Source organism: Lissotriton vulgaris, chromosome 6 (assembly GCF_964263255.1).
Source record: "Lissotriton vulgaris chromosome 6, aLisVul1.2, whole genome shotgun sequence".
Classification (NCBI taxonomy): domain Eukaryota; kingdom Metazoa; phylum Chordata; class Amphibia; order Caudata; family Salamandridae; genus Lissotriton; species Lissotriton vulgaris.
The window spans coordinates 1,121,909,017-1,121,936,233 of NC_141694.1; the positions used below are offsets into that span (position 1 = coordinate 1,121,909,017).

Genomic DNA, 27,217 nt, shown 5'->3' on the forward strand with positions numbered 1-27,217 from the left:
CCCTGGTTAAATTATGTTTCATCTTCCTTTAGTGAAATCTTTAACCTGGACATTGTTAATGACCCCCATAGTGCTGTTATTGTATCAAAAAAGGAACTCAAAAATGTCTTTATTGGGACCAAATCTAACTTGCGCAGGGCGAAATGCAGCCTCATGTCAACTCATGTATTTTATTATTCTAATATGCTGGAAGACAGGGGCATGCCTATGTACCTTAAAACTATTACCAAGCAATCGCACCAGTTTGTTCTTACGAGGTTGAGACTTGGTATTGTACATAATCTAGTGGCTTTTCCAGTGATGAAAATTCATAGCCAATCCCCCTGCCCCTGTGATGGCCTATCCAGGCAAAGCACTTTGCACATTATGCTTATTTGCCCTCTTTATATGCACCTTCGTCGTTATTATCTCAGACATGTTTTTAAGAAATACTCTGTGTATACTACAGCCCAAGCATTGAAACTGTTATTTGCACTTGATATCATAGATATCTGTTTTTTTACTGCTACCTTCTTAATTAAAGCTGTTTCACATAGGAAAAGCCTGGTGTTTTAATCCTTTTAATCCCATTATTGATGAGTTGTTCTCTCCACTGAAATGTCTGTAGCCTGTGTTTTATATATTGTATGCTTTTGTGATTGTTTTTAATAATCGAATAAAGCTTTGAAATTGAATTGACTCAGTTGACAAAGTCTTGAAATAGTAAAAAAACGGGAACTGACTGGAACACAATACCTGAACCTCTAGGCCATAATGAATTAGTCCAATAGGCTTGTCATAGCAGTGGCTGCACACAGCAAATTGTATATCACTAGAGATGGTTAATCTGTAATCATCACATAATTCTAGAAGCTAATAGCCCTAAGCATATTCTAATCGCTTGTTACGCTAAATGTACAAAAAAGGGATTTGAGATTTTCCGGATGTGTTTGAAGTGAAGTTTGGCTATTTGAAGGGGGTTTCACAACGTATTAGCTAGAAAATGAATGCAGATACAAAAGTACATAAGGCTAAGAATATTCCCCTCACAGTAAGTGATGAAGTTGAAAATGAACTCAAGAGATTGTATGGGTCTAACATAATTGAACAAGTGTAGGAATCAACGTGGACTTCTCCTTTGATCGTGGCCTGACAGGCCAATGGAAAAAATCACCAATTTGTGGATTTAAGATGCTTACATGATAATCTTATTGTAGATCAAGTTCCTTTGCCAAGGACTGGTGAAATGTATTCACTCACTGGAAATGGCAGATGGTTTTCCACATGGAGCTTTTCATTGACAGTTCACTAAATTATCTTGCACTCATAAAGTCAACAGGTTAACAGTTGAAGTCATTCTGTTGAGTGTTTTCAACTCTGTCCCATTTCTTTCCGTCTGGCATTAGTTGTTGCGGTGCTCCAAAGGCTCGAGATGGAGTTATTTGGAGATATGATGGGGTAGTGTATACTGCATCGCATTTTGCGATGCAGGGCGCACAACGAAATTCGTTTTATTAATTTAATTGTTTACTCAACTCCAATCATCCATATTCCGGTGTTTACTATCCCCCACCCTGCCCCTCCCCCGCCACGCCTTTCCGCCCCACGGAACTCCCTCCAGGGGCCGCAACTGAAGATTGTTCTGAAATATCAATGCCGGAGTCGTACTTACAAGTCAAACCTCTTTCTGGAGGTATATCAATAGACCCATCCTTGTGTATTTAACCAGAGAGCATTCGAGTCCGGGATAGAAAGAAAGGCACAAAGTAAATTCAAATGTTAAAGCATACTGCGGGAGGCATGGGATCACCACCACCGGGCACAATGTGTTCCATGGAGTCCGGGCCCCAAAGTATGGTTGACACATTTCTGGTGCCTCCTGGGGGGGGGGACACACCCTTGTGTGCGGAGGGATCCCACCCTGAACTCATTATGTCATGAAAGTAAGGGGTGTGGTCTCATACATGGCTTTTAACGTGGCCATGAGTGTCAGGATTATAGCTGCAGATGGAAATTGTATTTGTTAACAAAAATGCTTTTATTGTTAATGTGTAAAACCTACGTTTAAATAAGCACATATACTAAAAGTCAAGAATTTGTAGTGGGTAATCATGCTTAAATATAATAGGCCCAAATGTGAAATAAAAATACTGAATTAAGGTAGCCTAACTGCGAATGAAATGTTAACTGAAATTAAGGTCTTCACTTTCAATGGTCTGTTTTCAAACTGAATCGTTGTTTGCATTAGATCTTTTCCTCTCCTTTCTGCAGATGGTGTAATTTTCTAGAAGCCTTCTGGTAGCTAGTGAATAGGCACTTGTTTTGTATTAGACAACTGATAGTGAGGTTCTCACAAGGAGAAGAGGAGGTTTTAGACCTGGCATCTTTGGCGTGGTTTCCCCTGACTTTTTTGCCTTTGCCTCCTGTATTTTTGACGCTGTGCTGGATTTCGTTTTTGCTGGTTTAGATGCTTTGGGCACTTAGCCACTGCTGATCAGTGTCAAAGTGTAAGTGCTCCCTGAGTAAAACTGTTATTATGATTGATTATCCATGATTGGCAGATTTGTTTTATCAGTGGGTCCTTAGTAAAGTGTACTGGGTGTGCCAGGGCTGGTGATTCAAATGCTACTAGTGGGCCTGCAGCACTGATTGTGCCACAAACATGAGTAGCCCTAAAATGGTGTCTCAGGCCTACCACCCCAGTGCATGTGTGCAGTTGATAACTGCCATACTGACCTGATCAGTGTCCCCACTGCCCAGCCCTAACCCTTCCCTTTCTGTACACATTGGACACCCCTATGAAAGGCCCAATGTACCCCCTGGGCAGGGTGCAGTGTATGTGAAAGGTAGAGCAGGTACTAGTGTGGGTGACATGCTGTGATAGTGAAATACTGCCAATTTCGTTTTTCACTATTGAAAGGCTATCTTGCCCATAGGCTAGAATGGGGAATGCTGTGTATAATGTTTACCTGCATATCTTCCCTTAGGAGCAAGATAGAAAATTGAAGTCTGGTATCGCTGAACTCAGGATTTAATAACCCATCTTTTAGGAAAGATGGTTTTTAAATCCTGTGTTTGAAAACAGCGCTTTTAGATAGTGGCTGTTTTCTTGTCTGACCTTTCTGTGTGCATTTGCCTGTTCGTGAATTGGCTGTCTGGTTTGTGAGTGACAGGGGTTGGAGTGGCTCCAGGAGGCTGGGTGATTCAGCACTAGGCTAAATAGCTTCATCTGCATCTTGAGCTGTGGGAGGGGTTAGCACTTGAGACTGAATAGGGCTTTGCCTGCCTTCCACAATGCTGGCTGCACTTCCTGCTGGGCTGCTGACGACCCCTCCCCTCTCTCTCAAAGGAAAGAAGGAGCCATGTAAACAGAGTGCTCCAGGACTGACCAGAACTGGTTTGGACCAGGCAAAGGCCTCTCTGCCTTCAGCGAACAAAGAAAATATTGGTATAAATACTGGGGCCCAGACCCCAAGACTTTAGATAATCCTGGAATCAAGAAGGAACCTCTGCCAAGGAGAAAAGCTGGAAGATTGAAGAGGAAGGACTGCCCTGCTGTGTGTTTGTAGGCTGACCTGCAGTTGCTATTCTGCCAAGGAGAGGGGAAGGGCTTTGCTGTTGCTGTGTGCCCTGCTTGAAGAGATCTCCAAGGGCCTGAGAAGAGCTGGCCTCCTGTTAAGGAGTCCCAGGAACAAAAGGACTTCACCCCCAGCTTCCCCCTGAACTCTGCTGTGTGAGTTCTGACCTGCCCAGAGTACTTGATTCATTTGTGGGGCCTCTGGAGGTTGCTTTCTGCTGTTTAGGGAGCTGGAAAAGAAGAAGAAGAGAAGATCTACAATTTAAACGCATTGCTCGCTTGCAGAGCACATCATCGACAATGCGAGAAAATTCCAGAGTTGCCGCGAAGATCCTCGCAGCGCCTGTTGCTGCTGAAAATCCCGACGAGTTGCTCGCTTGTGGAGCACATTGCCCCGGTGCAGGAAGATTCCTGTTGCTGCGAATATCGTTGCAGAGCCTGTTGTCGCTGTGAGAACCGGTACACCGCTTGCCTGCGAGAAGAATCCCGTCGCTGCGAACATTGTCGCAGAGTCCAACGCCATCGCATCGAGGGGCAGCGACAAAAGAAGATCGACGTGCATCGCGGATTGCCGCTGCACCGAAGATCGTCGCCGTCCCGAAGATCGTCGCATCGTGCCTGTGTGAGTCGCTTTCTACCGGAGAACCTGCACCCCGGAATCTATACAAGATATCGCATCGCTCCCCATACAGACCAGATTCATCGCAACACGTTCGCTGTGTGCAGCGGGGTTGCCGCATTGACTCCCCAGGGTCTCAGGAGTGACGCATTGCTTGTTTTTCAACACTGCAGTTGCCGCTAGGAACTTATGTCGCATTTACAGGTACTTTGGGCTAAAACTGACGCAACTGGGGATTATTTGGCGCAAACCCTAGAACTCTTTTAAAGACTTATTTTGTAACAGTGTATTTTGGATTTTTGTTGTTTTGGTCTTGTGTAGTTTAGATAAAAATACTTTATTTTTCTAAACTGGTGTGGAGTCCTTTTGGGGTTTTCACTGTGTTACTGTGAGTGTTGGTACAAATACTTTACACATTGCCTTTGATAAGCCTGTCTGCTCGTGCCAAGCTACCAAGGGGGTGAGCAGGGGTTATCTAAAGAGTGTATCCCCCTTACCCTGAATAGAAGGGTCCCTATTTGGACATTGGTACCTACCTCTGCCAACTAGAGACCCTCAGATCTAACAGGAGGCAAAATGAATTGTGAGAAGATCAGTCTGTACCACAGAATACAAACAAGGTCTAATGTCTAAAGACGGTGGTGCTAGTCTGGGAAAATTGGGAGTTTGCCTATTCCCAGACATTTATTGAAATTCTATTGGCGGACTCAGGAGAGGAAAGAAAATAATGTTGCAACATAAAATATTGTGTGTTCATATTAGTAAGTTTTCCTAGAGTAGCAGCTGGGTTTCCTTCCCTGACTCCCTGGTTTGAGACTCATCCATGAGTTTCTGATACTTCTCTTAATAATAAGCTGCTTTACTTTTTCTTTGACATAAGAGCTGAGAATACTTTCCAGCCTGACTGGCAGAGGCCAAATGCTTATGCTTTGATTTCTCAGAACTATTCATTGAATGTCTGAACTGACACTGTATTTTCACCTTCTTCAAATATATTTAGATTAGGAAAATTCCTTTATGGAATACGCTTGCTGCATTATAACAATGACTATTGTCTTATATTGAAATATCATTTATTGGACTAAGTTCATTTCTAATTATGATGCTTAACCACATGGCTGCTGCAGTGATTTTTCCCCAGTGCTGGAAATTGCCATTTTGCTGGTGTCATGACGAGCTCAGCTCGTCATCAGCACACGACACCCGTGGGTGATGACGAGCTGAGCTCGTCATCAGCATCGAAAGGGTTAAAGACTAATTACTGTTTAGTAAAATGCTTTAAAAACTAATTGAATAAAGACCCTTGAACACACACACAAACTCTCTTTATTGAATGTCCAAAAGCCATACATGATTTATCATGCTATTGGAATGTGGCAGATGACTGCTCCTTACTTCTCCTTGTTGACCAACAAAGGTCCATGCAACCAGTGGTGAGTGTTATTTAATTATTAAATCGAAAAGATTGAGATGTGGGAAACTTACTCCCTAACAGCTGAATGCTATTTGGAAGGCCTTAGTTCCCCTTTCAGGGAGGTCTCTTCAAATTTTTTGGCCTCATCTTCCATGACTTACTCATCCCATAGCACATCAGTTGGGCCCACACCACTCAACAGTCAGTCCTTTGCAATGGCTTCCGACTCCACTTTGGCTCACCTCAGAAGCTCCCGCAATCAGCGCATCACATCAGGCACTGCATTAGCGTTCCAGGATATTGCTATTTGTCTCCTGAAAAGTACCAAGGCCAGGTCCGTAAATCTCTGGAGATATTAGTCCCCCTTGTGTCTGGGCCTCATGCCTAGTAGACAGAATTCAGGGATGAGTGGAACCATAAAGTCCCCTATGTCAGAGAAGATTTCTGTCACTTCCCTCCATATGAGCTGGAGTACTTGGCTATCCCACACCATGTGATAAAAGCCAACATCATGTAGACCGAATAATGGACATTCCATCTAGTCTCCCATAAACATGCACGTATGTGCCTTGGAGTCAGGCAGGCCTGGTGCAGACAATTAAATTGTGTGTAGCGGAATTGTGGGTTTCTAGACACGTCTTTTGCCTGTTGTTTAGCCTTTGCCCATTGTTTGTTGATTATTGCAGTACTCAGGTCAATGTCAATTGATCACTTGTCCCTTACTGTGAGTCTGTCAAGCATTATTTTACCTCTCTACACCTCTACTTCATGCTTGCAACAATAAAGAGTTTTCTATACGCATTCTTCTTGACCTGTCAGCTGCTTTCAAAAGGGTGAAATGGGGAACATCCTTTTCACGAAACTTTAACAACGCGGTACTGTTACCACGCTACTTTTACAACGCAAGTCGTTACAACGACTTGCGCTGGGGGGCACTCCAGGATAGTAAATAGTTTAATTTACTATCCAACTCCTTCCCTAGAGTCCACGGGGAATGGAGTTGGAATAGTAAATAAAACTATTTTCTATCCGGCGCCCCCCAACGCAAGTCGTTGTCAAAGTACGCGTCGTAACGTCATACATCCGGGTGAAATACTCCTTTCTTACTTAATCATCACATAATCTGAGGATTTCAGGTATTGTTCTCTTAAATCCATTTCATGTAAATGGGTTGTATTGACTTCCTATACAACTTTCCACAGTATTCCTCAAGATTGAGTTCTTAATTCAATACTCTTTCTATGTATACTCTTCCTTTAACTACAACCATTTCCTCATTTCGCTTCATATCACAATTTTATGCTGAAAATTCTCAGAAATATTTCTTATGTTCCTCTTTCACTGATTTTCTTCCTCATCAGATCACTACAAGTCTTTTTTCTCAGTGAAAAGTGGATGCTATTGAGTTTCTTGTGACCAAATCTTGAAAGAATTGAATTTCTAAAAGTTCCCAGCACTACTTGTCTGATTTGGTTCTCTTCCATCCCCATTCCATTTTCCTCCTCAGCCAGGTATCTTGGAGGTATTATCCTTGATTAATCACATAATTTATCTGAATAACTATCATAAGTCATCCAAATTTGCGTTTGCAGCTTCATATTATTTGTAAAATCAAATCCTTTCTTTTTCTCTAGATTTAAACTGCTGCTTTAGTGTCTGATCTTTTTTCATAGCAACTACGATACGATTCTTCATTATATGTTTGTCTCCTAAAGTATCCACTCTACGCAGAGTATCCAAAACTCTAGTCTTCATCTTCTATTCTTTCTTGATTATCTTAGTCAAGTTTCTTTCTACCAAGCTTGATAGTTATTGCTTGAATTTCAGTTTAGATACCACTATCATTGTATTGTGTAGAAGTACTAACATTTACTCGATTAACCATATTTATGTTCCTGTATTTCTCCATACCCGAACTCATTCCTCTCGTTCAGGTTCCCAGTTTCTTCTATTTCTAGGAATATTTGCTCTTTTTTCATTTTTGTTTCTTCCCACTAGTCCTCCTTACTTATGGAATAATCTCCTGATTCCAATCCAGTCTGTTTTTAGTAAACTACCAAAGGAACTTCTGACTTCAAACCAATGAGAATACCATTGTATCTATGTAGTTACCATCTTCTCATTACATACTGTAACGTTAATTGTATCACATTGTAAAGTTCCCCTATGTGAAATGGCTATAATAAATATAATATTGAATAACAAATAACCATGAGGTTTGTGTCAAGAAACTGGACTATGTTTCCCTTAAACACCCACTCTGTGGGTTCTGCCAACTGAATGTACTCTCTTCTGCAAAACACTTAAAGAAGTCAGATTTTCGCAGGTGACAGAATTTTCAAGCAAACTTGAGCCTAAGTATTGTAGATCTGTGGATCATCCTATGTAAATGTTGTCTTCTTTTGTCATTTTTAGTAATAAGCAGAGTAACTGGGACACACACATTTTTGGTCATTTTGTGTGCTTCAGAATGTATTAACCTTTGCTCGTGCTCTTACATAGCAACTCGCAGATCAGAACCTCTGGCAAAGGAGGTGGACTGGCTATTCTATATAAAAACCATCTAACTTGCAGGATGAAGGACGGCGGAATCGCGGATTCTGAAAACTGTCACTTCTATTTCCAGCTTTCCCCCACTACTTCCTTCACAGGCCTCTTAATATACCGCCCCCCTGGGCACCCTGGTTACTTTACCAGCTCCCTCCTAGAAACGGTTACCGTTTTAGCCTCCGCCGTGCCTAACTTTACCATATTAGTTGACCTGAATCTCCATTTTAACGAACCCTCTGACAAAGTAGCCTCTGACTTGCTACTTGATCTATCATCCTATGATATTCATCTCAGGAACTCAGGAGCCACACACAACAAAGGGCATCTTCTAGACCCGATACTTTCTAATATCGGGTCACTTCAAACCAGCCCTACGTTTCCCCTTCCCTGGACCGACCATTTTCTCCTGACTTTCTCTTGGCAGGTCGAGCTCATAGCTGTTCATACGCTCAGTACCTTCACTTATGATAGAATGTGGCCGAAACTCTCAGTAGAAAAGTGGACTGACATCTTAGATAGCTCCCTCCCACCCCCGCTCTGGACCCCGTTGTGGCCGATATTAATTTTAAAAACTGGCTCTCTAATTCTCTGGACTTAGTCTTACCTAAAAAAATCCTGAGGAAAAAGGAAAAAACAGGTCAGAACTGGCTCTGCACCCTGGTATACTCCTGAGCTCAGAACCCTTAGGCAAGGCTGTAAGAGACTTGAGCGTATCTGGAGAAGAAACTGGGATACGGCCAAAAAAGACACCTACCGTGACTCGATCAGAGCCTATTAAGTCGCCCTCAGAAATGCCAAAACAACATTTTATGATCATAGAATCAAAAATGCCTCTAAATCATTGAGAGAGACCTACATGATTATGAAAGAACTTCTGAAAATCCCCGACCCTCCGTTACCCCAAGATCCCTCAGGCGCCAAATGTAACAAACTAGCCACTTACTTTGATCAGAAAATAAAAAATATCATTTCCACCCTACCCCAAACGGAGAGCCGTTCACACTATGAGATCCCGCTCCCAGACTCTACCCCTCAGTTGGACACTTTTAATTTAATCTCCAAGGAGGATTTCCTCAAAATCTTATGCAGCATCAAAAGTGGTTCTCCCAGTGACCCTGTCCCGATGCGTTTCTTAAAACAGATAGTTGCTTCCATCTCCACCCCGGCAACTGAACTTATCAACCTTTCTCTCTCTCAGGGCATTATGCCTCCCAGTTGGAAAGGAGCCATTGTCAAGGCTCTTCTCAAGAAACCTCATCTTGACCCTCTTGAGCTTGCCAACTTCAGACCGATCTCCCTTCTCCCAGGGCTCAGTAAGATCACAGAAAAAGTGGTGAACCACCAACTCTCCCACTTTCTGGAGTCCAACGATCGGTTGCTTGACTCCCAAACTGGATTCCGACCAGGCCAAGGCACCGACACTGCTCTCCTCTCTGTCATCGAGGAGGCTAGGCGCATTCTGGACTCAGGAGGATCAGTGGCAGTGATCCTCCTGGACCTGAGTGCGGCCTTCGACACGGTGAATCACCGTATCTTGCCGGAATACGAGGGTCCGCTTTGACCTGGCTATAGTCCTATCTTTCGAATCGTACCTTCCAAGTCTGGGAAGGCAACTCACAATCTGCTTTAATTCCCCTCCAGTGTGGTGTGCCGCAGGGCTCATCGTTGAGCCCCACATTGTTTAATGTGTATATGGCCTCCCTGGAGGAGGTGGTCGCCCCTTTCGGGATCAAAATAATAAGCTATGCTGATGATACCCAATTGGTCGTCTCACTATCACAACTCAGCCAAAGCCCTGACAATCTTCATCAATGCCTGACTAAGATCCATGCCTGGATGTGTCACTCCTCACTCAAGCTTAACGGAGCAAAAACAGAAATCATGACGTTAGGCTACAAGTCGGCCTCTCTGCCCCCTTCCATCTGGCCGGCTTGTCTAGGGGATCTACCCACCCCGAAAAAGGAAATCAAAAGCCTGGGGGTGTGGCTTGAGCAGGACCTTTCGCTCAAGACACATGCGAAAAAGACAGCAGGTACCTGCTTCGGTCTACTCCTTTCCACCCGTAAAATCCTTCCCCTCCTCCCGCAGCACTCCAGGAGGCTATTGATATAAGGTCTAGTTCTTTCAAGACTAGACTTCAGCAACGCAATCTTCTTGGGAGCCCCGGAAGCGACAATCAACAAGCTTCAACAAACCCAAAATGCGGCTGCCAGGCTCTTAATGGGTATCCCCCTCAGGTCATCAGCGAAACCTGCTCTCAAAGCACTTCATTGGCTCCCAGTACGAGAGAGGATCATTTTCAAATTCCTTTGCATTGCCCACAAAATCCTCCAAGGTAAAGGACCCCCGATTATGAGAAACCTGTTCACCCCCTACAAACCCAATAGACCTCTGTGCTCTGACAATGGGTTCCTGGCCACGGTGCCTAGAACCAAGAAAGCTCGCACAGGAGGCCGCCGCTTTTCGGTCAACGCGGCTTCACATTGGAACTCTCTCCCATTGCAACTTCGCGCAGAACCCGGTCGTCTTCGCTTTCGGAAATCACTGAAAACTCTTCTCTTTCCCAAATGATTTCCCTCCTTTCCTTCCCCCCCCCTCTGAGTATCACTCCTAGGCATGAGCGAATTTTGCGAATCTCGCGTTCGCGAATTTTGCGGATTTGCGAACTCGCAATCCGCAAAATTCGCGAATTCTCGCAAATTTGCGGGTTTTTTTTATGTTCGCACGGGTTTCTGCAAGTTCGCGAGGGTTTTGTACAATTTCGCAAATTGCGAAATTGAACAAAACGCGTGCGAACTTGCAGCAACCCGTGCGAACACAATTATATGAAGAGAAAGAAGCTCCTGGCCACAGGAACAGCACGGGGATTGCGCTCATGAAAGTCAAGGATGTAAAGGCCTCTACCCAGCATCACAGCTGATTTTCCACAGTAGATTTGGGAAGAGGCACACCTGTCCCGCCTCGAAGACGCTCATGATTGTTTTTGGGCTAATGAATGAGTCACTGATTTTGAGCATCAACTAGTTCGAGCAACCATGCAAAGGCCGCCCTCTACCCAGCATCACAGCTGATTTTCCACGGTAGATTTGGGAAGAGGCACACCTGTCCAGCCTCGAAGACGCTCAGGATTGTTTTTGGGCTAATGAATGAGTCACTGAATTTGAGCAACTAGTTCGAGTGACCATGTGTGTGTTACTATGCAATCGCCCTGAAGGGCGCAGGGGTCCCTTGAGTGACCTGTGTGAGGCTGTGCCTGTAACTATTTTACAATGGCGCCAGCAAGCTGCCAGCGCCGTTGTAAAATAGTTACAAAGTTAGCTTGCACAGGAAGCACTTAGATAAAATAAAGCAGCACCTGCTTCGTTTTATCTAGTGGTTCCTGTGCAAGCTAACTTTGTAACTATTTTACAACGGCGCTGGCAGCTTGCTGGCGCCATTGTAAAATAGTTGCATGAGTGGGGGTTCAACTTTTGAACCCGTTACGCTCGCGGATTTTTTTTTGCGGATTTTGCGGGAAATCCGCAAAATTCGCGGATTGCGGATTTCCCAAAAATCCGCAAAATCCGCGAGCGTAACGGATTTCCCGCTCATGCTTAATCATTCCATCTTAGCGATGGGATGCCTTCTAGTAACCATGCGCTTTACAAAAATGCCATACAATACAATACAATACAAAAGAGCATTGGGAAATACATTAGTTAGTATGAGCATACCAGGCACCGAAAGTTAATTTGTTTAAGATATGTAGATAATAACTTAATGGATGATGGGCACTCCAAATTTGGATTACTCTACTGCTTTGCTGATAATAATGAAATCAGTGGAACTAACTAACAGCATGATGGACCAAGGGATTTTTTTTGTGCAAAGTCTACTCTGCTCCTGGTTGTACACTTTGCACTCAGAGAATACTTATTGCAATGAAAAAGCATGCTAAAATGTATACAAATGAATGTCTGAAAGGAAACCCATACACCATGGTAACAACTTTCAGCATAAAACAGGATAGAATCTTATGTCACAGAATCAGACTTTTGAACCACCATTCCAGGTCTGGTCCTTTCCGACCTGGAAAGTGTTAACACTTTAGGGTATATTTACTAAAGAATTCTGTGGGTGGTTGCATGATGCAGCACAACGCAATGAAAAACAGAGAGTATTTTTTCTTGAGAGTACAGCGCAAAACATTTTTTTCACATTATTAAATATATTCCCTATTTACCAGTGTCCCCTATAACATACTGGTGCTTGTTGGGCCGGAAAAGTCTTCTGGATGGTATTGGATGTGCACCTCTTCCCTGAGTGCCCCAACTGTACTGATTTCTGGGTCACTAATGCTGATTTTTGTTGTGATAGGCAAACACAGAAACACAGATCATGCATGTTTCATGGATTGGAGTCTTGCTGGACCCAAAGCGCTACCCTCTTAGTGGTGAGAGGCTTCTGTCTGTACCAGGAGTTCAGCAAAAAGAGCACTATGGTGACAACACACCATGTAGTTATCAGTAGGAGTGAGCAGGTCCTTTTTGACCTGTGTCACTAGAGTGAGGCCTACAGGGTCACTCAGTTAAAGTTTCACTGCTGTGTGCTTAACTAAGTCTTGGCCTACACGGTTTGGTGTGTAGTGCTTCACAGCGCATGAGTGGTGTATGATGCACTGGGTATATGTGTGCCATGGAAAGGTACAATACAGGAATAATGCAGCACTGTGTAGCGTGTGCATGCTGAATGCAGGTGCTGGCTGTATGTGTCCCTATAATGGTTCGATTCATAAGAATAAAGTGCTGTACAGTGTGTACATGTTCAATGTATGATCTGGATGCATGTGTGCCTAGGAGTTGTACAATACATGAAGAATGTAGTGCTGTGCATTACATGCATGTTAAATGTATGTGTGTGTTGGGTGCATGGGTGCCTATGAGTGGTACAGTACAGGAAGGATACAATGCTGAGCAGTGTATACACGCTGTGTACATACACTGGGTGTATGTGTGCCTGTGAATGGTACAATATATGGAGGAACCTGGGTTCCACTTTGGGAGACCCGGGCCTGCATAGTGAAGTAGAAGGAGAGAAGTTGGAAGATTCCTCTAAGACAAATTTGTGCATGCTGTATTCCTGTAAGCTGGGTAGGACACACACTAGAGAGGGTTGAGCCAAGCTTCCCCATACACTTCAGAGGGTGCTCTTTGATTCAGTGAGAGGTCACAAGGAAGGGGCCTGGGCACAGATCAAAAAGGAGATGATAATGAAAAGATGTTAATAAAGATTAGGGCTGGCCCCCTCGTCTAACCTCTTGATACAAATATTGCAGTGGCTGGCATCCAAGTGTGGACTATAGTCACTCCCATGGCATGTGTTATGGGGCGGTCCGGTTTGGATTTTCTCCTGTTGTGACAGACAATTTGAAGAGGAAGAGGGGGCTGAGGTGTGGGCACTTCAAAAGAAGAACATTAATTTCATAAACTCAGGCTCTTAATCACACTTGGTGTCTGGAAATGGACTGTAAGAAGGGGATCTTGAAACCCCAAACACTGTCATCTGCCAAGCATCCAGACAGACTGTTTGAGGAGGAGAAGCTCTGCAAGCTTCTACCTACGACTAGGACTGGGAGCCAAAGTCAGCTAGTCTCCCTGCTGGGTGAAGAAACATCACCAATGGAGTCCAAGACCACCTGCCCTGGAGCCCGACACACCAGCTCCTGCATGCTTGCCAAGGCCAATGTGACCTGTGAGGAAGAGAAGAACTTTGGAGGGAGCGAGGTCCAGTGGGTGGACTCCCTTTGCGAGGTGTGAGGAGAAAGCTGCTGCACCGATTGGGTCATTGCAAATGCACAGGATGAAGCCAATGACCTTTGTATCCCAAAAGTGGGCTGCTGTGAACTGCGCCAATCGGTTGAGCCATGCGTAGTGAGGAGTTTGCAGCCCCATAAGTCAGGAGTAACCACAGCAAGAAGATTGCTTTGCTGTGCTGTGGGTGCCGTAGTCCTTGCGCTGTGGTTAGTCACAACTGTTATGCCAGGAAGGGCAGACATTGAGGACTTTGCTGTGCCACGGGAGCCCATGTACAGGGAGAGTACACTGACCCCGTATGCCAGAATGGGTCACTGAGAGCAACAAGACTTGCAACCTTATTGACAGGCCCCCCCTTGAAAAGTGAAGCCACTGTGGGAGTACCTACACACCGTCATAAAGATTAGGAATCCATGTCATCAGGTTTGACGCATCACTTTCCCATCATAGCACAGAGCAGACACTTATCTTGCAAGGAGGAGACTTAAAGAGCCAGCTTTGGTGGCAACACCGCATATTAGAACTATGCACCCACAGAGTGCAGCCCGCCAGGGTCGAGTGTGGTGAACTCACCCTTTATTCAGCTGCTGCCGCTCCAAGCATCCACAGATGGGGCACACTGAGGAAATCCGGATGCTTTAAGCCTGCAGGTGGAGGAAAGACTGATATTGGGCTAATCAGCACAGGGAAACTTGCTTGCTAGTTCACTCGGCAGCTATGGAGCACTGTTGACTTTAAAATAGAGCCCGAGTGGGCTCTTGAGGCTTGTGCTACTAGTGGGGCTTGGCCTGGATGTTGCCTATAGAGAATGGGGATTGACCACTATCACGAGGAGGCAGGAGGAAGTGGGACCTGGGGGACCACTTAAAGAAACCCTAGGCCCCTGATCTCAAGGGGACTAAGTAGCTGTTTCTGAATGTCGTATTTTTCCTTTGTATTGTTAGTGGTAGAAAAAAATACTTCTCTTTTTTCATAAAACTGAGTATTTGGCTGGACAATGATGTATTGCTTCTTCTACACTCACTTTGATTTATGATCCTGTATTCATTCTCCTATATTGACATCCTTCTCTGCCGTCCCCCGAGGGAGCATTGGACTTGCTATTCCTGAGATTCAGGTGCTTAAGGGGTACTTGGCTTAGTTTCTCTGGATCTGCAGAAGGATGGGCACTGGGCCATCAAGAGTAAAGGGCCTATGTCGCCACTATTGGTCCAGTAACCGCTGCTAGCCCTATTGCCCCCCAAAAGAGGTTTCAGCAGTGCCATAAAGCCTACCCTATATGACGCTGGCCAACTTATCACAGAGCATAAGAAATATGACAGCATCACTTGCAGCCAGTTGGACATGCATTGACTATCTATTTCCAGCAGGTACAATTTTCAAGACCTTTCAACCTGTGGTGCAGTAAACAATGGCACACCAGTCTACCTAGCAGAAAAGGCAGCAAAATCGGAAAGATAATGCCCAAGGAACTAAGGGCTAGATGTAGGTAATTGAAATTTACCAATTCGAAAATGCCGAATTTTTCCGATTCGGTATTTTGAATCGGTAAATGTTATGTAGTTAAAAGATTGGTAAAAATTACCGAATCTTTAAGATTCGGTATTTACTGAATAGTTATTTACCGATTCGGTAATTGCCATGCATTCCTATGGGCCTGGAGGCCCAAAGGAATGAATGTCAATTACCGAATCGGTAAATACTGATTCGGTAAAATAGGGAAAGAGTCAAGGGTGGCAGGGTGTCACATTGACACCCTGTTGCACCCCTGAATAGTGCTTGTGTGCACATGTGGCACACATACATGCCCTAAGGGCATGTATGTCTGCCACATGGCACTGGTGTAAATGCACAGATTTCCATTTACAGAGGTATTCGTTATTTACCACCGACTTATAGTTGGTGGTAAATAACAAATCCTTAAAGCACAGAAACACTCTTCAAAGTGCTTCCTACATGTCATTTACAGATTCGGTAAGTACCGAATCGGTAAATGATGATTCGGTAAATACTGAATTGGTAAATACCGATTCGGTATTTACCGAATCTGTAAATAGGCCACCTACATCACAAAAGCCTATTACCGGTCGGTAACGGACGAAATTCGTTAATTTCGGCCGTTACCGACCGGTAATAGCCGTCCTACATCTGGCCCTAAGACATTGTCAGGCAAGAAATCAAGAAAGGTGAAGAAGATACCCCTGTTTCTTAAACTTCCCACCACATAATAGGTACAATACATTACTCCCACACTTCAGAAAGTGACAACAGACCAAGACTGTTGAACGACACATTTGTATTCCTGCATGTTTATAATTAGTAAATGCACCATATGTATCTTATCTTGCTATCTTACGCTCAAATCTCTCCTCCATGCTGATCATAGAAGTCTAGAACTTCAACCCATCAAATAAATGCAGTAATACAATGGCGATGGCCTCGCCCTGCTCTCGAACCTTCTGCACCTAAACTACTTCTAGTCAGTCCAGCTGCAGAAAAAACAACTTTTACAGCTATTCACTGTGCCAGGCCTCTTTTTACACTCTTCCATAAAGCCACTCTGACGCTGCAGGACTCTTGTGGGACTTCAGGCAACACTTGTGCCTTTCCTTAGTTAGCAACAGTGAGCTAAAACCTTCCTTTTTCAGGAAATATCTAGTTTATGATGTCTTGCGTCAAAGCCTACATTCCAGAAGGCACTCTAAGAATGAGCTCTGCCATCTCCAGAAGCATCGGCCATTTATAATGGATTTTTTAATGTGTGATTTGCACAGCTTTTCTCATATGGCTCCTTGGCTGTTTGTGGCTCAGTCACCAGGGTTTGAAATTACTTTTCCATTTGGCATAGATACATTTCACAATTTATAGTCCCGCTCAGATGCAGTCCTTTTATTTGCTTGTCAGGCTGTTCAGAACAGGAGCCAGTGGCAAGCTGTTAATCCTTTGTTGGACTAGACTTTTGATCTGTGAAATTCTGCACACCTTCCCCGGGAATCATAGAGATGTAAGAGCAGGGCTGGTTCTAGGGCGGTGAAACCGGTGCCACCGCACCGGGTGCAGACTTCAGGGGCCGCCGTGTTTGCAAGTTTATGTTGCTTTTAAAATAACCTGCTGCTGTGTACCCTGCCTCCAGCAGTTTCCAGGCAACAATAAAAATGTCAGGATAACTCCGGTGATTACTGTTCTTCCTGGAGAGAGATCTGAGTTTTGTCTAATTGATGTTTTGACTGATCATAAAATTGCATAGATGAATAATATGCCTGGACGTCTATCATATAGATCACAAAGTGCACATATTGTAAATAGATCAGTTGCTTACAGCTTTTCTAAGAGACATTCTTTTGTCAGTTTATAAGTTAAAATCTTAAGAACAGTCAATTATTGACTGTCCCCAATGAACTACATGCACACATTAGATAATAACACATATTATTATTGCAAAAAGGGTTGGGAAAAAATAATTCTTAATATTAAAGACAACCCCCAACTATGGTTTTCTGTTTTCAATTCTGAGTTTGTATTTTTCCAGACCACGCACTCTCAAACTATACTGCCTACCAGTCTGGATGACATATCACTCCTACACCTTGTAGACCTCTGGCTTATGTTACATTTCCTATACGCTGATTTACATACGTATGATTGATTGTCTCTGTGTAATGTGTGTGTGAAGCAAAATGCTCTGCCACTCTACACTGGTATGAGTGAGGCTATGTAACAAATTAAATGCATCTGAAAGAAGGTGGTTATGGAGACTTGGACACTTTAAAAAGGTAGAGGTGAGGGAATCTGTGTTGGAGGTGTTCACCAACTCCACCATGGAGGGGGGGCACCAACAAACATTGTCGCACCGGACGCAACCAGCTCTAAGGCCAGCCCTGTGTAAGACGTACTAATTGCTGGGGACCGGTAAGGGAGCTCAGCGAGACATCAGAGGACAGCCACAATGTATGACAGGTATAAAAAAACAACCTTTTAAATTTCTGTCTTGTGTCAAAAATACAAATTGACAAATGAGTCCTATTGTCACTTGCCTCCCATCCATGCATACTCTAATTCAACCATAAAGTCCTGAAAGGTATGCTTCCTATGAGCCTAGGAAGACGCGCTGGTGCTCCACATAGATATATGAAGCACAGTATAAATGTTGCAATATAATACAATACAAAACATTATTGAAATGCCACAAGAATGGCGCTCCTATCTTCTTCCAAACCAGAGTTAGAAACGTAAGGCTTTTGATCCTATACATAGTTTACAAAGGTTAAACGCTGCTACACCCTCTTGAGTAACATGGCACTTTTAGTCCATTTTGCCCCTTTTAGCAAATAGTTGGGCACAGTTTGCATCTTTTAGTTTTTAACATGATGTATCTGGCTCTTACATTTAAATGTCAAAATGAAAGCTGATCACCCAATGTCAAATGTAGCACTGTGATGCCGGGTTTGTTTTGCAATTCCAGCACTGAGGCTTGCTGTGCTGTGTGAGATGGCTGACTTTGTCTATTTATGTCTTTAACCCACATGTGCGTTTTGAAAGTCTTGCTGTGGTTATACTGCCTGTGTGGATTGTGCAAATGTATTGCAGCCTTACATAAAAGTCGAACAGGCAAATTAATGGACTCAAACGGTTTCTACATACTAGCAGTCTAGGTCAGGAAGAAATAAAAAAGAATCGAGAGGCACACATGGAAACAATAATTTCCTATTTTATGGGTACATCTTTCTTTTATTACCTATGGTGCTTGTACTATTTTAAGAATATGAATGCAGTGTGCGTCAGCAAAAGTGATTGCTTAACGACTACATACTTGGCTGTGATTCTGGTCATACATAGATCTGCTTCACACCTTTGCCCAGCCACAGTGAGAACATGGCAGAACAAAGAGAAATCAGACAGAGGCAAGATGATGAAGACAGTATGGCATGGCTTAGGTTCGAAGACTTCATTTGGAGCTGGTCAGGGTAGCTGGAAAGCCAATGGAGGGGCTAGCAGGCAGTGGAATGCAGAATGCTAGAGCAAAGAAGGCACCATTTGTGATACAGAAAACTGTGGGACAGGTTTCCACCTGAAAGCACATTCTTGAGAATGGGGCCAGATCACAAATAAGTGAATTAGGGAGGGGGAAGTCTGTGGATTTGAGTTTCAGTCATCAACAATAACCGATTAGTTTTGCCCTGCTTGACCAATCCCTCGAGTGAACGGTCCCCCGCTAGTGCCCAGGCGAATTCCTACCTGCCTGACAAAGGACTAGTGAGACAGATGTGTACAGCTTTGTATTATCTGTGGTGAAACCGGAAAAAGACTTAATCGTGGTGGCATGGTTTTAGCAGTTTTTCCTAAACAAAGCATTTTGGGTAGACGTTTGAGCTTAAAGCTCCACATATCAATACAATCTTTATTTTGCTGGTATATCCAAAAAACGTTCAATTCTACACGATGTCAAATATGAAAGATGCACTTTGTCATCCATAATGCACAATATCTTAAATCTATTTACTAAGCAATTACAACTAACATCATGTCAAATGACGTACAGGTTAGACTTACATTATATTTTAGCTACTATATCCTTTCCTCATTTTTATAGTACATTGGATAAAATTAAGCACTGCTACACACACTGGACCCGAAGTAAGCCTTAGTAATAGACTCTTTGCCAAACAGCACTGGTTCATTTAAAAACGGAGTGAAATTGCTGTTAAATAACGTTTTCTTGCGGCCGAGTAGAGCTTGCAAAAATCGTAAGGTGCACGGTGCTGATAAATTGCCACAGGGCCAATAAAGAAGCTCCTTCGACCAGGTATCACCGAAAGGAAAAGACATTAAAAGGTGCACAGTATTGAATCTAAATCGAATTAAATAAAACCTATATTGCAAATTCGTTGCAGAGACATGGTAGGGCTCTTATGCCATGGAGGTGATCACTCCATAATAGACATTGTAAGACTGGACTGGATTTGCCCACAGTGAGACCCACAGCAACAATTGACGTATTTTGATTAGTTCCTTTTGCATGGAGATATTAATTAATTGTGACAAACATTGTGACAAACATGAGTGGATCTCTCTGCAGTAATGATCAAAAAATTCCCACAAGAACTTGATTCCTGCTTTCTGTAGCCCTTTTACTTCTGTGTATCACACACGCCTGTGCCATATTATGGCACTCATATACATTTAGAATTGAGTATTTGAATCATCTCTTTGAATGGTTTCAGTCCTTGTTTATCCTCAGATCTAAGCACAGCCTCTGTGGTCATGGAAGAAGTGATGCTGTCTAATGGTGAGTGACGGTCCCCAGTTAGGAGATTCATCAAAAGGAGTCCTAAAATATGTGAACGTCTTGACACACCCCTGTACAGGGCCTCCTCCTGTATTTCCTTTTGGAAGAATTTAGCTACCATAACATCGTAAAGGATGTAGAAAAAAAATTATGGTGAAGTCAAGCTGTTTCATAAAAAGAGTGAAGTTATCTGGTAACCTCATAGCCCAATTGTGATTCATCCTAATAAAACTGCATCAGCTGTATACAACAATACAGGAATATGGTAATTGCCCAACACCAGCATGAACTTCACAGTTGCTATCAATAATTTTTCCAAGTTGATATATAAATTAAAAAGAAATTGAGCAAAGACGCAACATTGATGCACCTCTAACCAAAATTGGTCAGTGCATTCCCCAATCCATCCAAAGCTCATCCCAGCTGTCCCATTGGTCTATAGTTGTCTCAAAAATATTATTATTGATTCATCTACCCCAGTTCTTTTATGATGGAACATAGTCTAAACAAATTTGCAGCGCCAGAGGCAGAGCTAAAGTTCATGAATTCTCGATGTATCGCTCTTTTCTTGAATTGTGTGTATTTCCTAATGAGCCGATATGAGTTCAACATTTGTCTACTGTGCCTATTCCTCGCCTGAAGCCATATTGCATGTTTGCCAAGATGTTATTCTGCTTTACCCATTCCAGAACGGATATTGGGCAGTAGCAACTAGGGTAATTTCTGCCACCCTTTTTAGGTCTCGCGACCTGCGTTGCACTGCGAAAGTAGTGCTTCGCAGCACGAGGCATTTTGTAATCGAAAAACGGAGTTTGAGCACTGACCTAGGAATCACACACGCTCGTGCATGTGCGATTCCTTTTGTGCTACCCCAGTGGCCTTTGAGTGCGTCTTTTTATAAAAGACTGCACACAATTGGCCAAAGGCGGGCGCGTTGCTCCGCCCACGGCCTATTGGTGTCTATTACGCGCTCGGTGCGCGTAATAGACACCAATAGACCGTCACATGGTTTCTATTAGCGTGCCCACACGATAATAGAAATAGATAATAGAAATACATGGCTTGCAGTGGCGCGCGCTCTCGCTTCTTCTTTATTTTTGGATCCATTTCACACGGAAGCAACAAAAGTAGTTTCTTTTCCTTGTGAAACGGAGGGCTGCATATCTCGTGTTGTGCAAAAAGGCACACGTTCTTGTTTTTTTGTTAGTCTCTCTCAGTGAGCTCATCCTCATCCTCTTTCTATTAGTCCAAAAAGCTCACAGTACCTACGCAGTGATAACCTCGACATACTTATGCTGTTTCAAGAGAGAAGTGCAAGCTGAAAACCTTACTGGCTCTTGTTTCTTTTTCCTGTTTCCCTCCCTACTGCGTTCTTACATATTTTCCTCACTAAATATAAAGCCTAAAAAACCCTTTTTGGTACTATGAACATGTATATACTAGTACCGACTCTTTGCCCCAACCCACTTTTCAGGGCATCCTAAATGCGTTTGGCGAATTGCTTGTTTGTGTTATGTTGGGTACTGAATTTGTGTAAACAGCTACGTAGCCTGCTTCGTCTATTCATGTTATGTTTCCGTTGTTCATATCCATTGCAGCTTCAAGGTTAAAACACTTATAATGTGAATACACGTCATAGCCCTTCTTGCAGCGGCGCAGAGCATTGTGGGAAATGTACACCGAATGGCAGATGTGCTTTACGCCTATTTACATTAGAGCAAGGCTAAAGAGAATGAAGTCACCAGGACAACCTGTGTGCCCAGGGAGGGGCGGTGAGCGTCAGCTTGAGTGGCTGCTCCGTTAATCAAGGGGCTCTGCTTTCGGTCTCTTATGAAGCACTCCTATGACACCCCTGCTTGCCATATCTCGTAGGGATTTGATTTTAGCATGCATGTTTTATCTTGTTAGGACGGAGGAGAAGAGAAGCCACAACCTTCAGCCCCTCATTTGTTCGACAGCCTTTGTTTAGGCCGAACCTAGGCAGTTCTTACGCTGTCTCTCGACATGCTGTATTCAGTCAGGGGGCTGCTCCTGTGCAATCTCTCACTTCACTAAGCCAGGCATCGGCTGCCCTCCAAGCATGCTCTCAGAGGGCACTGCAGGTGCCCTCTGAGAGCGGGCACCAGTGCCCAGTGTTATCGGCCCAGGCCACGTCTGGATTGCTGTGTGCCGTAAGAACCTAAGAATGGGGTCTGGGCCTGCGATGCTGTTGTGACTCCGTCGCTGCAGGCTGCATACATAAAGTACAACCATAAAGTTATTTGGAAGTATAAAATAGCAGCATTAACTGATCAGTACAGTCTTGATGTGTCCATACTGTTACACCATGCCTATCACTACATCTTCATCCTGTTTCTCTGCAGTGAACACTAATGCTTTGCCAGCGGTTGGCACTCTGTAGTTGGCCTGAGGATCCGAGTGCTTAACCTCCTCATGTACACAGCTCCCCTTTGCACAGCCCTAATCTACCCGGCGGCTCTGCTCCCATGTTCACTCTCTTCCTGCCACCCCGCCCACTCGTCTTGTTTAAAGTTAATTTTGCTTCGCCAGCTTGTCCACTCTGCTTAGCTCACTGTTGTACCTCTCAGGTCATCTTACTCCTGGACCCATTCTGCCTAGCTGACTCTGGTGTCCCTACGTCCAGTTTCACCCGGCTCTAGGCTGCCCACCCTCCTATCTATCACTACCTCTAAAGCAGTTATTTTGTCCCTCAACCTTGTGTTCCCCAGTGTCAAACTGACGCTTTTATATATTTACCTATATGACATCTGTCCATTCAAATCATATTCCGTTCTGCTCAGTCGATTCCTCTCGGATTACAAACTACATGCCCTTCCTGTCCCTGGTGCCCTTCTGCTAATCTCGGCACAGCCACATATCCCCAGTCATGTCACATTTCCATACTAAGCCACTTCACAGCCCTCTGGATTTTTGATTTCTGTCTCTTGCAACACATATTTGGATTTATCCTACCACACTATCTTCTCATGTCCCACTCTGCTCCGTCTCTGCCCGTCCCTCAGTGCTCAACCTAGGTACTGCCCATTTGCCTGTGCTACCACACTGTCTATCCTTCAAAAATAATCTGGTCGGCTCTAACTCCTACGCCACGGATTTCCCCAAATCAGATCCAACCTAGCTTTATCAGGCCACCTGAGGCCTGTCTTGCCAACTCCTGTTCCTTTCTTCACAGCGATCCTATGCTCCTCTCAAACTAGCTTTCCTGCTTCTGATGACCGCTCATCTCTCCCTGTCCTCTTTGCCCAGCCTCTTCATGTCCATTCCCTGCACACCTCTTTCTGTCACTTTTACCCATTTCCTTTCACACCCTCTATCACTCTCTTCTCAAACCACTTCCTGTAACTCTCTTGCCGAGCCACTTCATGTTCCTCTTTGCCCAGCACATTTTTGTACCAGTCCTGTTCTGCTCTTTCTGTCCAACCCGTCTCTCTAGCCCCTCTCGGTCCATTAGCGTCTCACGTTTTATTTCCAGCCACCTTAAAACACTCTGCTTACTCACCTTCAGCCCCTTTTGTTAATCCGTGACTTGGTCCTGTCTTTTGTTTCTCTCCGTCTCTTGCCCCTTCCTTTCCAGCCACTTTTTTTTTAAATTGGACTACCTCTTTACTGCGTGTCCCCAGATGGCCATTCCTAGACTCATTTAAGATTCTTGGACACACATAGGGGCTGCTATGTTATTTTAGGTTGTTCCATGGCACTACACTTACTTTAAGCTGCCCCTGCAGCACTGCCAATGGCCGTTATGATCCCTCACTCAGTTACCAGAGTGTTGCAGCTGAGGGTGCTACTATGTTAGGCTGTTCAGGATAACTTCACACAATGCTACGCAATCCCACACCACATAATTCAATAAACCGCATAATTCAAATCAACAACATAATTACCCAACCCATACATCCAATCCACACCACATAATTCCACATCATGCCACAAAATTCAACAGCATACCACATAATTAAACTCCACAACATGCCTCTCCACAACACGCCACTACACAACACATAATATCCACATAAGTGCATTCATGATGCACACTCCATTGAATTCCAGTACACTCAATACTACATAATTGCTATCTACATAATTCTACTGTGCACCATGCCACATATTTCACTCCACACCATACCATGCCACACAGTTCCACGACTAATAATTCTAATCCAACCCACATAATTCCGCACCACATGCATCCACTCCAAAAACAAAACACATGGTAAAAAGATATTGTCATTTAAAATGCCAATAACTCTAACTCTCACAGATGTGAGACCTATTGCATTGCAAATGCTTGTTGAATATTGGGACAATTATTGAGCTAGACCAGGGCAGGGTCAAAGTGCTTTGATTATATTTGGTAATACCCGTGTCCACAGGTTTATATTATTTCTAAATCTGTCCGTAGGGACACCATCAGGCCCCATGGCTTTCCCATTTGAACTTTTCACGACTGCATTCATTGCCTCCTCCACCTCGAAAGAGATACTGAGTTTTCAAGTCCTAGGTACAATATCAGACTTCCTCCTTTCCCCCAGTAACCATGCCTATTTGATAAACGGAATATAATCTAGTAAAATGGACAACTCATTTTCAACAGCTATTGGACTTTCTATTTTGGGCATGTGGGGTTCACTAAAGAATGGTAAATTGAAAGTCTTCCATAAAATCTGTACGGTCTTTGGTTCGGCACACTGCCACTAGAGAGTCCCACTTTATCTCCCTTTTACTGCCTTTTACTTGCATTTAGGCATCCCTTTTATTGTCTCTTTCTCAAATGTACCTCTTCCAGGGATTTATTTTTAGACCTAGCATCAGATTTCTACGCACTGCTGAGGAGCCTGAATCAAGCCATCTAGAACGCTGTTCCATTTTCCCATCAAAAGTGACTTTTAAAATGGATTTCAAGGTGGCACACACCAAGTCATAGGCACTCTGAATCATCTCAGGTTCAGCTTGATTGTCCAGGCACACCCAGCATGGCCCTGGTTTATCAATGAATAGATGAAAGAGTAAGTGACCTAGATCTACCATATACAGTTACTCTTTGAATAATCAGTCCCACTGAGATTATCAGGGTCTGCCTTGTGAGCTGGCATAAGCACCAAACATAATGACAGTGGATTGTGATCACTACTGCAGTTTGGCGTCATCTTAAAGTTAGAAACTGCAGATGTAATTGCAGACAGAGAGAGATAATACTGTGACCTATAGTGCTGCAAATATGCTGAAAGAGTTTCCTCTGTTGAAGATAGGAGCCAAACATTTGAAAGAGGACAAACTGCTGAAGCAATTATTAAAATTCACTACATCAGAAGGTCATTTTCAACCTTCCCAATGAGACCATAAATTACATTGGCTAGTCTTTCTCCATATCTATCAATATATGCACATACCAAATTAAAGGAATGATTACATAATCTTGAATTAAAATCTCCCGCCCACTTGACATTGAAATTCTTCTTAAAGTTGGTGGTAAACTTCTCTTGTTCATATTCCAAATTGTCTATTACCTGGGTATATTGATGGTCAAAGATGGTATTTGTTAGACCTGGCTTATCCAGTGAGTTTATCCCCAGACTTTTAGATTTTCGGCTTTCTGTTTCTGACCTGTTTTTGTTAGTTTTATGACTCTGGGCACTTTACCACTGCTGTGCTGATCAGTGCTAAAGTGCATATGATCTCCCTGTAAATTGTGTGGATTGGTGACTCCATGATTGGAATATTTGATTTACTGGTAAGTCCCTAGTACAGTGCACTGTGTGTGCACAGGGCCTGTACATCAAATGCTGCTAGTGGGACTAACCTTCCCTTTTCTTACATGTAAGACACCCCTAAGGCCTAAGGTAGGCCCAAGGTAGCCCCATGGGCAGGGTCAAGTGTACGTGAAAGGTAGGACATGTACTGAGGTGTGAGACATGTCCTGATAGTGAAATACAGTGTATTTCATTTTTCACTAATGAAAGGCTATCTGTCCCATAGGATAACATGGGAGTGTATTTATAACATCTTATAAATACAACTTTCCATGGGGACAAGATGGAAAGTTTGAGTTTAGTATGCCGGAACTCAGAATATAAAAATGCATCTTTTAATAAAGATAATTTTTATTATTGAGTATTTGAAAATGCCACTTTTAGAAAGTGGGTATTTGTTTGCCTAGTCATCCCGTGTGCTTCTGCTGGTTTGTGGATTGACTGTCTGAATTTTGAAGGACAGGGGCTGGGGATATGCATTCTCTGAGATGGCCCAGGGGGGGTTGATGTGTGTCCTGCCTTACCTGAATGAGTCAGGTCTGGGCTAAATAGAGCTGGGCTGCATTTAGACTAGGGGAAGAGATTTCTTTCACACCTGAATGGGCCTAGCCTGCTTGGGACAATGCTGTTTTCACCTCCTGCCGGGCAGCTGCACCAGTGAGGACAGGATTGGTTTTGGCTGGGGTTTGCCTAGGCAAAGAGCTTCTTTGCCACTAGAGAACAAAGGAATTTGTGCCTTAAAGGTGGGGCCCAGAACCCTGAACTTTAGATTACTGCTGAACTAAAGAGAAGCCAAGGAGAAGAACTGGGAAATCTGGAGGAGGAGTACTGCCATTGTGCTGTGTGCAGTTGGGGTTGGCCTACAGTGGTTGCTTCTATCTTGAGCAGGGTGAGGACTGGACTGTACATTTACCATCCTGTTGTTAGAGTTTTCTTCAAGGGAATGAAGTAGAACTTGCCTCCTGTTGGAAGTCTCAGGGATAGAAAAGACTTCATAGATTACTTCTGGGGTTCAAGAGGAACATTTGCCAAGCGGAAGAGCTGGAGAACTGATGAGAGGTACTTCCCCTTTGCTGTGTGTTGTCTGGAGTGGGCCTCCAGTGGCTGTTTCTGCCAAGGAAAGGACAAGGACTTTGCTGTGTGCTGTGTCCCCTGCTTGAGGAAGATCTACAATGGCTTGAAGTAGAGCTTGCCTCTTGTTTTTGAAGTCACAGGGATACAGACACTTC

The 27,217-nt window shown here is 43.7% G+C and overlaps 1 protein-coding gene across 2 annotated transcripts in view; it reads right to left on the bottom strand.

Moving 5' to 3' along the window:
- FBLN7 (fibulin 7) overlaps positions 1 to 27,217 on the bottom strand; it is a 711,714-nt gene that overhangs the window by 42,777 nt on the left and 641,720 nt on the right. The window lies entirely within an intron of this gene.